At 43.8% G+C, this 13,158-nt stretch overlaps 1 protein-coding gene across 3 annotated transcripts in view; it reads left to right on the top strand.

The window, feature by feature from the left end:
• The window catches only part of KCNJ6 (potassium inwardly rectifying channel subfamily J member 6), a 296,583-nt gene that overhangs the window by 182,967 nt on the left and 100,458 nt on the right, over positions 1–13,158 (top strand). The window lies entirely within an intron of this gene.

The following is a 13,158-nucleotide window of genomic DNA, read 5'->3' as shown; positions in this document are numbered from 1 at the left end:
CTGTCTCTAAAGCACTTTATGAATACCTCTAAAACATTGCTCAATTTAAATACTTGAGGTTATTAATCACCAAGCCAGAAGGAAGAAGTTAAGCCTTTTAAAGGAACTCTGACAAATTGCTTTAATAAAAATGCGATTTCACCCCTTCTTTGGCTATTTGCAAGACCCACAGCATTGATTTTTCTTTTGTCAAGTGAGCACTTGCTGTCCTTCTCCGTACTCTACCTGCTGAACCCCAAGTGGGCATAATACTGTAGAGCCAGTAAATAACTCTAGCGAGCAAGAAAAAAACCCTGAAAACCCTATTGACCCTCCTGCTGCTAATGGCTAATCATTGGTGTGTTTGAGGGAAGATGATCTGTTCTCAGAATAGAGAAATGGTCTGTTTTTATTGAAGTGTTCACTCATGTCTGAACTTGACACGTGTTATACATCCCAAAATCAAAGCAGGCTCTGCCACATTAATCTGTAACGTTCCACAAAATAGAGCCATAAACTCTGACTTAAGCTAACAATAGTGCCCCACAGGAGGAGTTTAACCCAGAACCCTAATTCATGAGTTTCTTCACTGTTCTTCTGAGTTCTTGATGTGAGCCTTGGATCCTCTTTAGTTATACAATCCGCCCTCCTGTACTTTGAAGTCTTCAACTTGAGGCTCAGGGTTGGTTTATGTAACCTGAAAACACATGGCCAACTGCCTGGCCCCAAATTCTTCATCAACCCATAACCTGACCCTAGTCATCCCTTCAAATGAAAGTCATTGGTCTCATGTCTCTGTACCCAAAAGGTAAGGTCATAACCTCTAACAGATTTCTCTTATGGTGGTAGAAACTTTTGCAATAGGTTTGTTTTGTTTTGTTGTTTTGTTTTGGGGGAAGATTAGCCCTGAGCTAACATCTGCCGCCAATCCTCCTCTTTTTGCTGAGGAAGCTTGGCCCTGAGCTAACATCCATGCCCATCTTCCTCTACTTTATATCCGGGATGCCTGCCACAGCATGGCTTGATAAGCGGTGTGTAGGTCCACACTGGGGATCCAAACCAGCAAACCCTGGGCTGCCAAAGTAGAGCACGCAAACTTAACCACTAGGCCACTGGGCTGGCCCCTGCAATAGGTTTTTTAAATGCAGCAAACAATGAAAATATGAGTAAACAACTTTGCATGGCACTCAATGATATGAGTATGCTCTTTTCCATAGAACAAAAGGAATATGGACCTAATTCGAAAACGGCTTTAAAGAATAACAGAATAATTATTGTGAGATGCTAAATAGGTGCAGTGCCTGTGAACAGGGCTATCTGTACCTTGAGCCTGACTTTTGAGTGGACTCCTGAGGCAGTAGTTGCATGAGTGGGAGGAAGAAGAGAGGAGGAACGGGGGAGGGGGAGGAACAATTCCAACAGGGAGCCCTGTCGGTTTCCCACAAACCGGAAACTTCGCCCACCTTCGCTGAGCACAGGGACTCTGGATCCCCCTAGTGGTGGTCACTGAGATCCAGCCTCTGGAGGCATAAACTGACCACTCCTGACACAGTTTTAATATTAGATTTCTCACTATAAACTCTCCCACTAGGACATGAGAGAGGGCAATGGACAAGCCTCGTTACCTTTGGGTCTCTGAGCTCAAGAAGCAAAAGCCTCTGAAGATGTACCCTCTGGTTGCTGGTGTTAACTCGAGCTTCAAATTGCAGGAGCTTCATGTTCCCTCAAACCAAAGCCCAATCTCAAAAAATAAACAAATCCGGTATAAGAGAATTATCTTTGTGATGTCCCCGAATGAGAATTCTCCCTGAGGCAGACCCTGTCGTTCTGATGACAGCTTGTAATGAGCGAGCCTTTCCAAAAAGAGGAACATTGTTTTCTTGGTAATTAACAGTGATACTTCCCTCGAGCATTCTGTGGCCTTTCTACTGCTTTCTTACAGAAAACTGGGTAGTCGCCAGCAAAAAGAATCAAAAGGCTTACCCCTCCTCTCTCCCCTCGCCCCCGAACCTCATTCCTGGGAAAAGGCAACCACTATTAATTTTCTAAAAGAAAAAAATAGTTTTTTTTTAATTTCTGGAAGGCAGAGGGAGGAGTGTTCTAGAAAGTTCTGGGTTTACCTAGAAGCTGGACATGTCTTGATCTTTTCCTGATAGGATTCATACAATTCAGCACTTTCAGCACGTCTGATCTCCCAAGCTTCAGCAGGATGCTTTTTCGTTGTCAATGAAAAGCACACTTGGGATTTAAAGGCATTCAACAGGCCCTTGTAAGGGGAGAATGCTTCAATGAGTCAAAACTGCAGGAAAAAAATAAAAGTGGACAGAATGCACATTGAGTAAAATAAACTCACAGGGATCTAATTATTCATTGTAGGGCTAGATGGGAAGTCAGGAGCCATGGAAACAGCAAACTGACACAAAATGGCTTCACCTTACTCTTCCCTTCTTTCAAAAGTGTCTTAATTGACCTTAAACTACTATCAGTGGTCTCAATTAGTGGGCCTCTTTCAAGGATGAGACCCACACTGCCATCTCTACAAGGTGCCCTCTTCCTGTCGTGCACAGTGTGGACACACAATGATCCGACATGGTGTTTTCTGGAGAGCTGAGCTATCCTGCAGTAGACTGACCACCGGGGTCCTTCTGCTGGGTGCTCAGGCACAGCCCAAGCCAGTTGGTGCTCTGTTGACGCACTATATTCCAATGCCAGCTGCACCACGCAAGCCTGCTTTGTCACATTGCTCAGAGTCAGGCTCATTTCTAGAAAATGGAGGTAAGCTCCTTGAAGGCAGGACATGAGTCTTGCCCATCCTTGATGCCTTGCGGGTCCTGGCCCCAGTCCTTCACTCAGTGAGTTCTCTGGCCTCATAAAACACAGACTCACACCCACAAAAGACAGACCCACATCCTTGGTGGATGGCTTCTCTCTGGTCCTGCCCAGAGTCAGAAGGATGCTCATGGTGACCTCTCAAGAACCCTCCGGTCATGCGATTCTATTTTTGAAAATGAATCCAACCCCATAAAATTCTGACACCAGCCACTCAGACATCTGGGAACTGGCCATGTCTCATCTTGCAAATATATTTTTAAAGGGAGCCCTTTATGTTCCTGACATATGGGCAATTTTGAGACAGTGATGTTTACAGAAGGGTTCACAGCTACGTAAACAAACATGCTCCGCAGCTGTGGCAAATGTGCATTAAAATAGTGAAGCATTCATAAAGACTGGTATTTATAGAGGGCAAATTGGCCTAGAGGCTAGATGACAGCTACACAGAGCTGGGCCCGTTGCCAACAGCTCTTCACCATAGCCTTTCTGATTGATGAACTTCCATATTTACCCCCAACGATTATGCAACTATGACAAGCAGCTCTTTCTAACACCTCAGCAAATGTGCCTCATTAGGATGAATCCCCATTAAGCCTTTTTTCTTTACAGTTTTTTTTAAGGAAACTATAAAACACAAGAGTAGACCAAAGAGTACAGTTAACTCCCATATACCCATCATTCAATTTCTGTCATTGTCAATTCACGGCCAAACTTGTTCCCTCTATAACATCACTCACTAACTGCCCGCCAGCATGAGATCATTTTTTTGCAAATATTTCAGTATGTGTTCTTAAAAGATAAGAACTGTTTTTAAAACATAACGACAACACCGTTATGACTCCTGAAATAATTAATGATTATTTCTTAAGATCCAATATGTACCAGGTGTTCCAACTTCCAATTGTCTCATAAATGTCTTTTTTAATTTTTTTCAAATCTGCTTGTTTGAATCAGGATCCAGGTGAAGTTAACGCACTGTGATTGTTTGAGATCTCTTTTAAGCCTCTTAATTTGTGTGTTCCTTCAATCTCTGTTTTGGTTTTATTTCTTTTCTTTTAAGTTTTTCTCAAAGAAGAGAACTTCTGAAAAATTTAAATACTGTGTAGAAAACTGGATAGAATGGAGGATGGAAGGAAACCAACTTAGTGAAGATATAGTAGATGTCACTTTATAGATGAGGAGACAGCTGACTCTGCAAGAGTCATGTCTGTGAGCTACCAAGAAAGAGAGTGAGTGTACATCAGACCGGAAGTAAGAGAAGGCAGACTGTCCTTCACCAAAGGAAGGCTCGGTTCCATTGATAGAATGACGTTATTCACACAAAGAGAGTTTAGTCACATAAATCACATCACAGATCACAGGAGTTTGAGTTTTGAGTTTGAAGGAGTTTTCACCCAACCTTTGCTTTACAGATGAGTAAATAGAGGCCCAGCAAGACTAGTGACTTGGTTAAGGTCAAATAGCCACTGGCAGAGTGGGAACTTGAAACCCAAGACCACTGATGATCTTGTCCAGCCTCCAAGTTCCATGCTCTTTGCATCATGAATGCTGTTGGTTGATGAGGATTCTGTAGAGAAATGCACCCCAAAAAATATGACCGGGTTGAAGGTGCGGACAGGCTATCTTCTCTTTTTTCCCACCATAAGTTCTTCTTTTACTTTAAGGTTTCTCTGTTGGTCGCCAATGTTATCAATTCACTTTAAAATTCTTTATGCATTCACATGAATTTTTAACAACCATCTATTAAAATGAGATGTGTTGCAAAATAGTTCGGAAATTGAAATTAAGTAAGCATTGTCTACAAGACATATAATGTTCTGTCAGATCTGATTTCCGAGTACCTGTTTTTGCTATAATCAAAATGCCTCTTCACTATAATAAGGGAGAACATGAGATCACAGAGTTTGAAAAAGTGGCATTTCTCAGGTAAAATGGTTGAGGGTTGGCATTATAGTACCCTTAAACTGTTTCTAGCAATGATATTTCATAGCCATTATGTTTTTCAAATCTTATTTTCTCCTTTTGGGAAGTTACTGCTAATCCCTCCATTGGCAAGCCATTATCTCTGGATTTACCATTTTTCTCTTAAGAGTTATAACTCCAACTACCTAGCCTGATGAGATCTGAAATGCTAAGAACTTGGGTGAAAATCTCCTGGCAAATCTCTATGAGGAGTAATGAAAAAAATTCAAAACACGTGAATTAATTTTTTCCTAGATGGAAATCTACCACTCATCAACATCAAGAAATCCAACTATCCTTTCCTCCTTGAGCATTAGGTTCAAGTGATTTATTCAAGGCTCCCTTCTAAAATGTCCACCTCAACATAATATACCCTAGTAGTGTCATTGGCTGGATGAAAACTGATAACAGCTGCTTCCCAAATATGGTAAACATTTTGTGATCCTCAGCAGTTTGGGGACACTGTGTTCTGGTTCACCAAATGTGCTAACAATGTGAGGCTGGAGGCTATAAAGCACACATACAGTTTTAAACTTTTCCACCACCCCTCTAAAAGGAAGAATACAGTAATTCTGTTAAATGTTTCCCATAATTTAGAAGTCATTTAGAGTCCCATAATTTAGAAGGCAGTGCATCAAGTTCACCATATATTATTGTGTTTGAAAAGACCAAAATACTGAATAATGAGAACATTTTCATTATTAAAACACCAGTACCAGGAAACCCCTTGCCCTTCCTTCTCCAAATGGCCATGAGGAGCTACTAAAACAGATGTTCCGTAGAGGGCAATGATGGTCACACGATATACACAAGTAGAATTCAAACCCAAGAAGAAAATTGGACTAGCATCGAAAAGTTAGCTTTGGCTCAAATTCTAAAGTCAGTACGCGTATTGGGAAGAAATTGCACCATTCAAGTTAAGAGATGAGTGGCCAAGAGTGGGAAGCCTCTAATTAGCATATTCTTAAACAAATAGAATTTTATTATTTTGTAGAGCATTCAGTAATAGGAGTGCTGACAGCTTGTCACCAGTTAAGCAGTTCTGCCCAACAATTTCTAATGACCAGAAGAGGCTCTTTGGGGAAAACCATGTAAATTATTCACACACACACACACACACACACGCACACATACACACACACACATCTGCTAAATAGCTAAACAGCCAGAGGTGCTTCTTCCCCAGTTAAGCACGCCTTGCTCCTCTGTCCTACTCCAACCCACTTACAAATATGGTTTGTTATCTTGGTTATTTAGTACACCTCTTTTTTAAAAGCAATCTCTCTTAGCTATAGCTCAGCTTAACTATGATTCCTTGTGTCATTTATAGTATCAAACCATCCTGGCTTCAAACCACAGTTGCTACACTCCCTGGCTTGCTTAATTAATTTCTCTATGCCTCAGTTTTGTCACTCTAAAATGGGAACAATAATGATACCTACCTCACTGGTGACCTTTCAACGTCCCCCATTCTACTAGATCAGATTACTTCTTCCCCCATAGACTGCATAGGTGGAAGGCAGTAGATGGAGAGCAAAGCTTTGTGAGGATGGGAAGCTCAGCATTCTGGAGGGATGATCCCAGCGAGTGGCTCCATTGTTTCCAGGGACCTTGCAGCTGGTGCCTCCACACAGAATGACAAATGACTCCCCTCCGAAGGCTCTCTAAAGAGTCAAAATGGCAAATGCTAACCTGTGACAGCCAGTACAAGAAATGCACACTCACAACACGAGAGTAAATGCCAGCCTGGCCTCTGCCCCAGTTACCTACCATAAACTGCAAATCGATGGGACTGGAATTAATGAGGATCACCGGACTCAGACAAGACTTTGCATTGCTATAGATAGTAACATTTCATCATTATAATTTCTGCCCAAAGTAGACAAGAATATAGATTATTCTCGGGTCTTCCAAGGCAACTGCTCAGTGAGGACAGGACTGCATTTGAAAACAATATTTCTATGTTCCCAATTCCTCTCCTAGGGTTTTCCATAAGAATTCTGAGGTATCAGTTGATGCCCCAATTTGCAGAATGTATTTTTGTGCTGTTAACTCAAGTGAATATGATTTACTTACATAATAAGTCCTTATAGATACTTCTGCTTTAAAGTATAGATCTACTGCAACAAAGTGGACAGTAAAGTTGAATTTCTATGTAGCCAATTCCGTTGTTCTCTACTTACTAAGAATGATAAAGATACTGTCGCAGTCTGCTTTGGCTAAGTCGTGCTGCAGTAACAAACAACTCTAAGAGCTTAAAATACAAAGGTTTATTTCTCATTCACAGTACGTGTCAGCTGTGGCTATTTTCACATCCTCTTTCCTCCAGGATGCAGACTGAAGGAGCAGCCCTATGCAGAACATGCCATTCTCATGGCAGGGAGAAAACAGAGAAATGGCAGAACGCCATACTTCTGCTCGCCATTTATTAGTCATAGCAAGTCGTATGGTGGTGCCTGATGTCCATGGAATGGGGAAACAAATTCTATCCAGAGACTTGGAATAAATAATTGAGAACAAAATAGTGCAGTCTACCACAGATACCCAAGTGGTTTTGAAAACCAGTAGATTGAATTGGAAACTTATTGCAAGTCAGGGTTTAAAATGTGCGGTAGTCATTAGTGTTCTTCACCAAATAGGTCCAGCTTCCATCCTTGCAGACACATGTTAGGATGACATTTCCCTGTTCCTGTTGGGCATGGCCATGTGACACACTCATCCCAGCAGCAAAAGCATTAGCTATGAGTATCACTCTGGTGGAAACTTTACAAGCTCAAGTGTGATGTTCCCTTCCCTCTTCTACAGTTCTCAGGAAAGCACATGTCATGGTGAAACCTCCGTCATCCTGGACTTTGACTGGCTTTGAAGAGTGGACCCTTGTCAAGTCACTTGGGACGTGTAGCATGACTGAGAAATAACCTTATGTTGGGTTAAGCCACTGAAATTTGGGTTGTTCATTACCAAGGTGAAATCTAGTCTACTTGCCTGGTACAAAATATCATGCTAACATTTTGACAAGTTGGCAGTTGTATACAGCTACTAGCTCCAGACTTGCCATGAACTGAATCTGTGGGTAGCTACTTTGCAGAACTTCTCATCCCTCCTTTAAATCCTGTCTTCACTGGTTAAGACTTTGAGGTCAGGCAGGCTGAATTCAAATTCTGTCCCCACTCCTGACTCTGCTTGTGGTTGGGCATGTCACATTCCCTAACTTCACCAAACCTCTTTCTGTATTCTGAAAAATGGGAATGATGCTTATATTTACAAGAAGATTCTGTGAGATAATACATGCAAGTCACTCATCATGGGGGCTGGTACACAGTAAGTGTTCAATAAATTTAGAGAGTGGTCAGTAATTCTATGGATCATAATAGTCTCATCCATCATTCCTTAGGAGTCTATTGGATGCCAATTACTTTATGAGATGCTTTACATAGATTACTTTCAATCCTTAAAACCATTCTGAAAGGTAGGTACCATCCTCATTTAACAAACGAGGAGATTGCCTCTCAAGTGGGGAGCTGGGGAGAGAGTAACTTGCCCAGGGTTACCCAGGTGGTGAAGTGGTAAAGCCAGGATTCCACGTCAGGGCTGCCCACCTTCCCAATCCGTCTGCTCCTGTTCCTCTCAAGAGGAGGCGTAGCACACAAAAGCTCACATAAAGTCGGGTTATTGATTACATTTCATTAGTGCACTGACAATTACGGCTCGATGATATATTCTCTTTTGGTCACTGGCCTCTGCTTCTCCATGAGGCTCACCTCACCTGACCACAGGAGACGGGCAGGGGCCGCTGCCCTTGCGTAACAGTTGGCACTGAGTCTCTTGAACGGGCACCTACTGGCTCATCCTCTCAGATTCTAACCAATTCAATCCTACCAGGTGACAGCGCCAGCTGACGCTCTGGGCCAACCCCATCCAAAATGGCCTGGCGCAGTGCCAAGTATAACCCAGCGTGCAACCAAACAGCCAGGTCACAAACCCTTAGGGGAGAAAAAAATAAAGTTTACCATTGAAAGGGAAGAATCAATTTTAACTCTGAACTCCCTGTCAGAAAGCACTGTAACAAAAGGGTTTAGGCTTTGACCAGCTTAATTAAACCCCGTTGGGATTTCCATTTCAATGCAAAATATCCAAGACCCTTTATTGTGTTTGAGGAGGGTGATCATTTTTCTCTGGTCACTGAGGCCATCCTTAGAAGCTTTTAATAAAGAATATTTTCTAGGAAAATACATTTCCTTTTACATTGCCTCAAGCATATTTTGTACAGGATGAATATTGATAGAAACCTGTGAAAGCTGATGGATAAAGGAGGGGCTGATGGGTAATGACATTAGAGAAGAACACACAGTAGGGAGCACCAAGGAGACAGACTAAAGACTGAAGCTCAAGGGGACTAAGGCTACATTTACACGGGCCCGCAATTAAGTACGTTTAGTACAACTCAGCGAGCTGAAGTGGTAATAAAGTCCTTTATTTGCTTTAGATACTTGGTTGTATATATTTTCTGTCTCCCCAAGCATAGTAGGAAAAAGTGTAAAACCCAAGGGGAACAAAAATGATGTGGCCCGTGATCCTTGCAGAAGCTCTTAAGAATCCACAAGGACCAACGTGGGCAAAAAAGACTTCCAAACAATTCTCTGGTCTTTCCAGCATGATTCCTTTGTGTTCACCCAGAGGGACCTCAGTGGGTTCAGCCTGACTTGCAGACCCCATGTCAGCCCCCAACGCCAGGGGAAGAAAGTGGTCACGTTCACTAGGCCAATGACAGATGGCTCAAGACTACATGTGATGAGGCAGATTGATTGGCCATCAACAAATCAGGCCAAGAGCAAGGAAAGGCAAGGATGTTTCCAATACAGCATCACAGCCTGCGCTGCTGGAGGGATCTGGGCAGAGAGTCACACCCCATGTTTGGTAGATGAATTAGCAAACGCCTCACCTATGGCTGGAAATGCCCATTCCTGGCAGTGAAGAGGCCAGATGAGGGCACTTTGAGTTGCCATGTCAGCAAAGTGTCTTCTACTGCCACATTGAAGGGTAGAATGACACAGTGGCATTTCTTCCCTTGAGTTCAGTCTGATACATGCTCAGCCAGGTGGAAGGAGGGATGTCATGAACAATGAGCATCCATAACCTGGTAAGGCAGCGGCCCAGTGAACAGGAGACAGAGAAGATGTTAGACAAAAATTCAGTACCTCTCACAAGTCCCACCCTAGGGTCTCATGATGAAACTAAATCCATGGATGCATCCAAGGAGTATGCATTTAAATTTAAATGCTTAGTGGGTTTATTTTCCCATCCACCAAAATCATGATTTCCAATTTCTCCTCTCTCTTCAATCCTCCGACAACACTCCCTCTTAGATAACAACCTGGCTTCCCACTTAATTGAGAAAATGGAAACAATCAGACTGGAGCATTGCCATCCTCACAGGGCCGTATTCCCACCCCACCTGGGCCTTTAACCCCTGTCTGTCTCCCCTCCCGTTCAATCCAGGGCCAAGTCTGGATCCCATCCTCCAACCTACACAACAACTTTTAGGCATCACCATCTTCTTTCTTTCCTCCATCATCAATTTTTTTCTTAATAGTTTATTTCCATCAACATAAAAACATTCCCTAATATCTACCATCTTCAAGAACAAACAAAAACAAAACTATTCTTCTCTTGGTATCGTGTCCTTTTCCAGTACCATCCATTTCTCGACTCTCCTTCCCACATTACTTCTAGAAAGAATTGAGGATCATCTCCATTGACACTTTTTTGCTTCCCATCCAAATGGGCTTCCATTCCTAGCACATCACTGAAACTCACCAACAATGTCCATCCTGCCACCTCCAAAGGCCATGCATCTATTCCTGTCCTACTTGGCCTCTCTGCACTAACACAGTTGACAACTTTGCCTCCTTCCCCGGCCTTTCCTCCCCAGCGTTCCTCACTTCTTCTGATTTCCCTCCTCCTCCACTGAAAGCTCTTTTCCATCTCCTCTGCAAGCTCTTTCTCCTTTCCCCAAATCCTCAGAGCGCATTCCATCCAGAGTCCCATTCTCCATTTTTCCTCTCAGACATTTCAGCCAGGCTCTTGGCTTTCATTACCATCTTTTTTGCATGTGACATCTAATTTCTATCTCTAGGCCTAACCTCTCCCCTGAGCTCTCCCTCAAAGATCCAGCTGCATACTTGGCATGCCTATCTAGGTGCCTAACAAGCTTGTACAACTAACGTGGGCAAAGCAGAAACTAGAGGTTCCAGAATCACCTAGAATCTGTTCCCCTTTCCATCTTTCCCATGTTCATGAATGTCATGCCAACCACGCAGCGATTTATGTCAAAAACTGCAGCAGCATCCCTGATTCACCTCCCTCCCTTACCATCCAGAAATTCCTAGATATGACCTCTAAAATATGCCTGCCTCTATGGCTACCACCCAGATTAAGTCGTCATAATGTGGAGGCAATGGCGTTCAACCAGGTCCCCCAGCTTTACTTTGACCACCCTACAGAGTCCGTTTTGCACAGAGCAGTCATGGTGCTCTTAATAAATGTGGACCAGAGCAAGTCATTCCCGTGCTTAAAACCCTCCAGTGGATTCCCACTCACTTGGAAAATCCAGATTCCTTGCCATGGCCTACAAGGCACTTCTGGCCTGTCTAATTTCAGCTCCAACCACTTTCCCACCTGATTACCAGGCGGCAGCCACACGGGCTTTCCATCGTGAGCACGGAGCTCTTGCCAAGGGAGCTCTTCTCTGACCACCTGACAGACACCAGCTCCGATCACCGTGCATCCATCACGCTGTGTGGAACTTGTCACCAGTTATCTTGTTGACTTCTTTACTAGCAGTTAGAATGCAAGCTCCATGACAGCTGTGCCTTGCCCTGCTCTTTGCTGTGTTCCCAGTTCCAAGAACAGTCCCTGGCACTGGATAAATATGTACATGCAGAATAAATGAATAGAAGAAGGAATGAGTGAGACATCCTATATGGTCACAGACCAGATTGGTCCCTAAAGCACTAGAGAAAGAGTCTGGAGTCATTTAAAATTACACACACACAAAATTCAACCTGGTCTTGGTCAGCCTGAAGCCTCTCCCTCCTTCCAAGGGGATCACCCCAGGAACCAGTCCCAGCCACCCCTTCTCAATCTCCTTCAAGCCTCCCTTCCTCTAGTGGCCATTGAAAATCTCAGCGGCTCCCAGGACTCTATCCAGGGCCCTCCTCACTTCCTTCTGCACATCCTCCCAGAACAACCCAACCCTGCCTCTTGGTACCAGACCCAGACAGCTAACTGTGTCCTGGACATCTCCATCTAATTGATTCTCAGGTGCCTTAATTATAACTTGTCCTAAATTCATACCTGCTCCCTCCACCTTGATGAATGGAACCACTTAGGCTCCCAGTTGCCCGAGTCAGAAACCTGGCTGTCGTCTAATGCTCTTCCCTCCCTTGGGCTCTGCAGTCTTACTCCCAAGGGTTCCCCAAGCGCTGGACCACTGCTTGCCCATAGGGCTACTTTGTGCAAATGAGGAAAAGGCGTCCCTCCTCAAGACACTCTACTGCCATCTGCTGGGAAATTCATGTAATAAATATACAAATCTCTACCCTTTAGAAGTAGTGACAATCTGCACAACCGTATGTGGCAGCCCTGGTTAAGCTTGTCTGTTCCATCTCACGCTTGTCTCTGGTATCCAAACATCCTCTCCTCTCCAGCATCTTGGCCACTGCACTGGTTCACGCCGCCGCTCCCTCCTCCTGCCTCACACTGCTTCCATTCCAGCTTCCCTGACTGTAGACTCCCTTTTCCGCAGTTGGCCTCCTCGCAATTGTCAGAATAAACTCTGTAACCCACAAATCCCATGCCCTCACTCCCCAGCTCAGACATTCTCAGTAGGTTCTGAGTAGCTGAGGAATAAAGACCAATCTTCTTTGCATGTCACAGCCATGCCACCTGTCCAGATGCCCTGTCACTTTCCCCCTTACATGCATATGCTGCTGAAATTCCTGAACACACCATGGGTCATTGTGCCTCTGGCCTGCCCATGTGCTGTGACATTATCTCTGCCTAGAATATTTTCCCCGGTTTCCCTTCCCGATAACTCCTACTCACCCACCAAGTCCCCCTGCCAACGCTGTCCCCCTTGAAATCTTTCTGGTTGCTTGGCAAGCTCAAGAGGCCTCGCTCTCTGCTTCCCCTGCCTTTTTACAAATTTCTGCGACGTCTCACCGTATTGTGTCTGATTGATCACATGGCTAGGTGAGGACAAAGATTATGTCTTTCTTTCTATTCCTGACAATTAGCACAATCTTGCACGTGGTGGGTGCTCTGTAAAAGGGATGAGTACATAAATGGTTTTTAAACAGCAAGCTCTGACTTCCTGGATGTGTC

Source organism: Equus asinus, chromosome 18, assembly GCF_041296235.1.
Source record: "Equus asinus isolate D_3611 breed Donkey chromosome 18, EquAss-T2T_v2, whole genome shotgun sequence".
NCBI lineage: Eukaryota > Metazoa > Chordata > Mammalia > Perissodactyla > Equidae > Equus > Equus asinus.
Note: the sequence above shows the minus strand (reverse complement) of the source record. Positions and strands in the feature narration are given on the sequence as shown.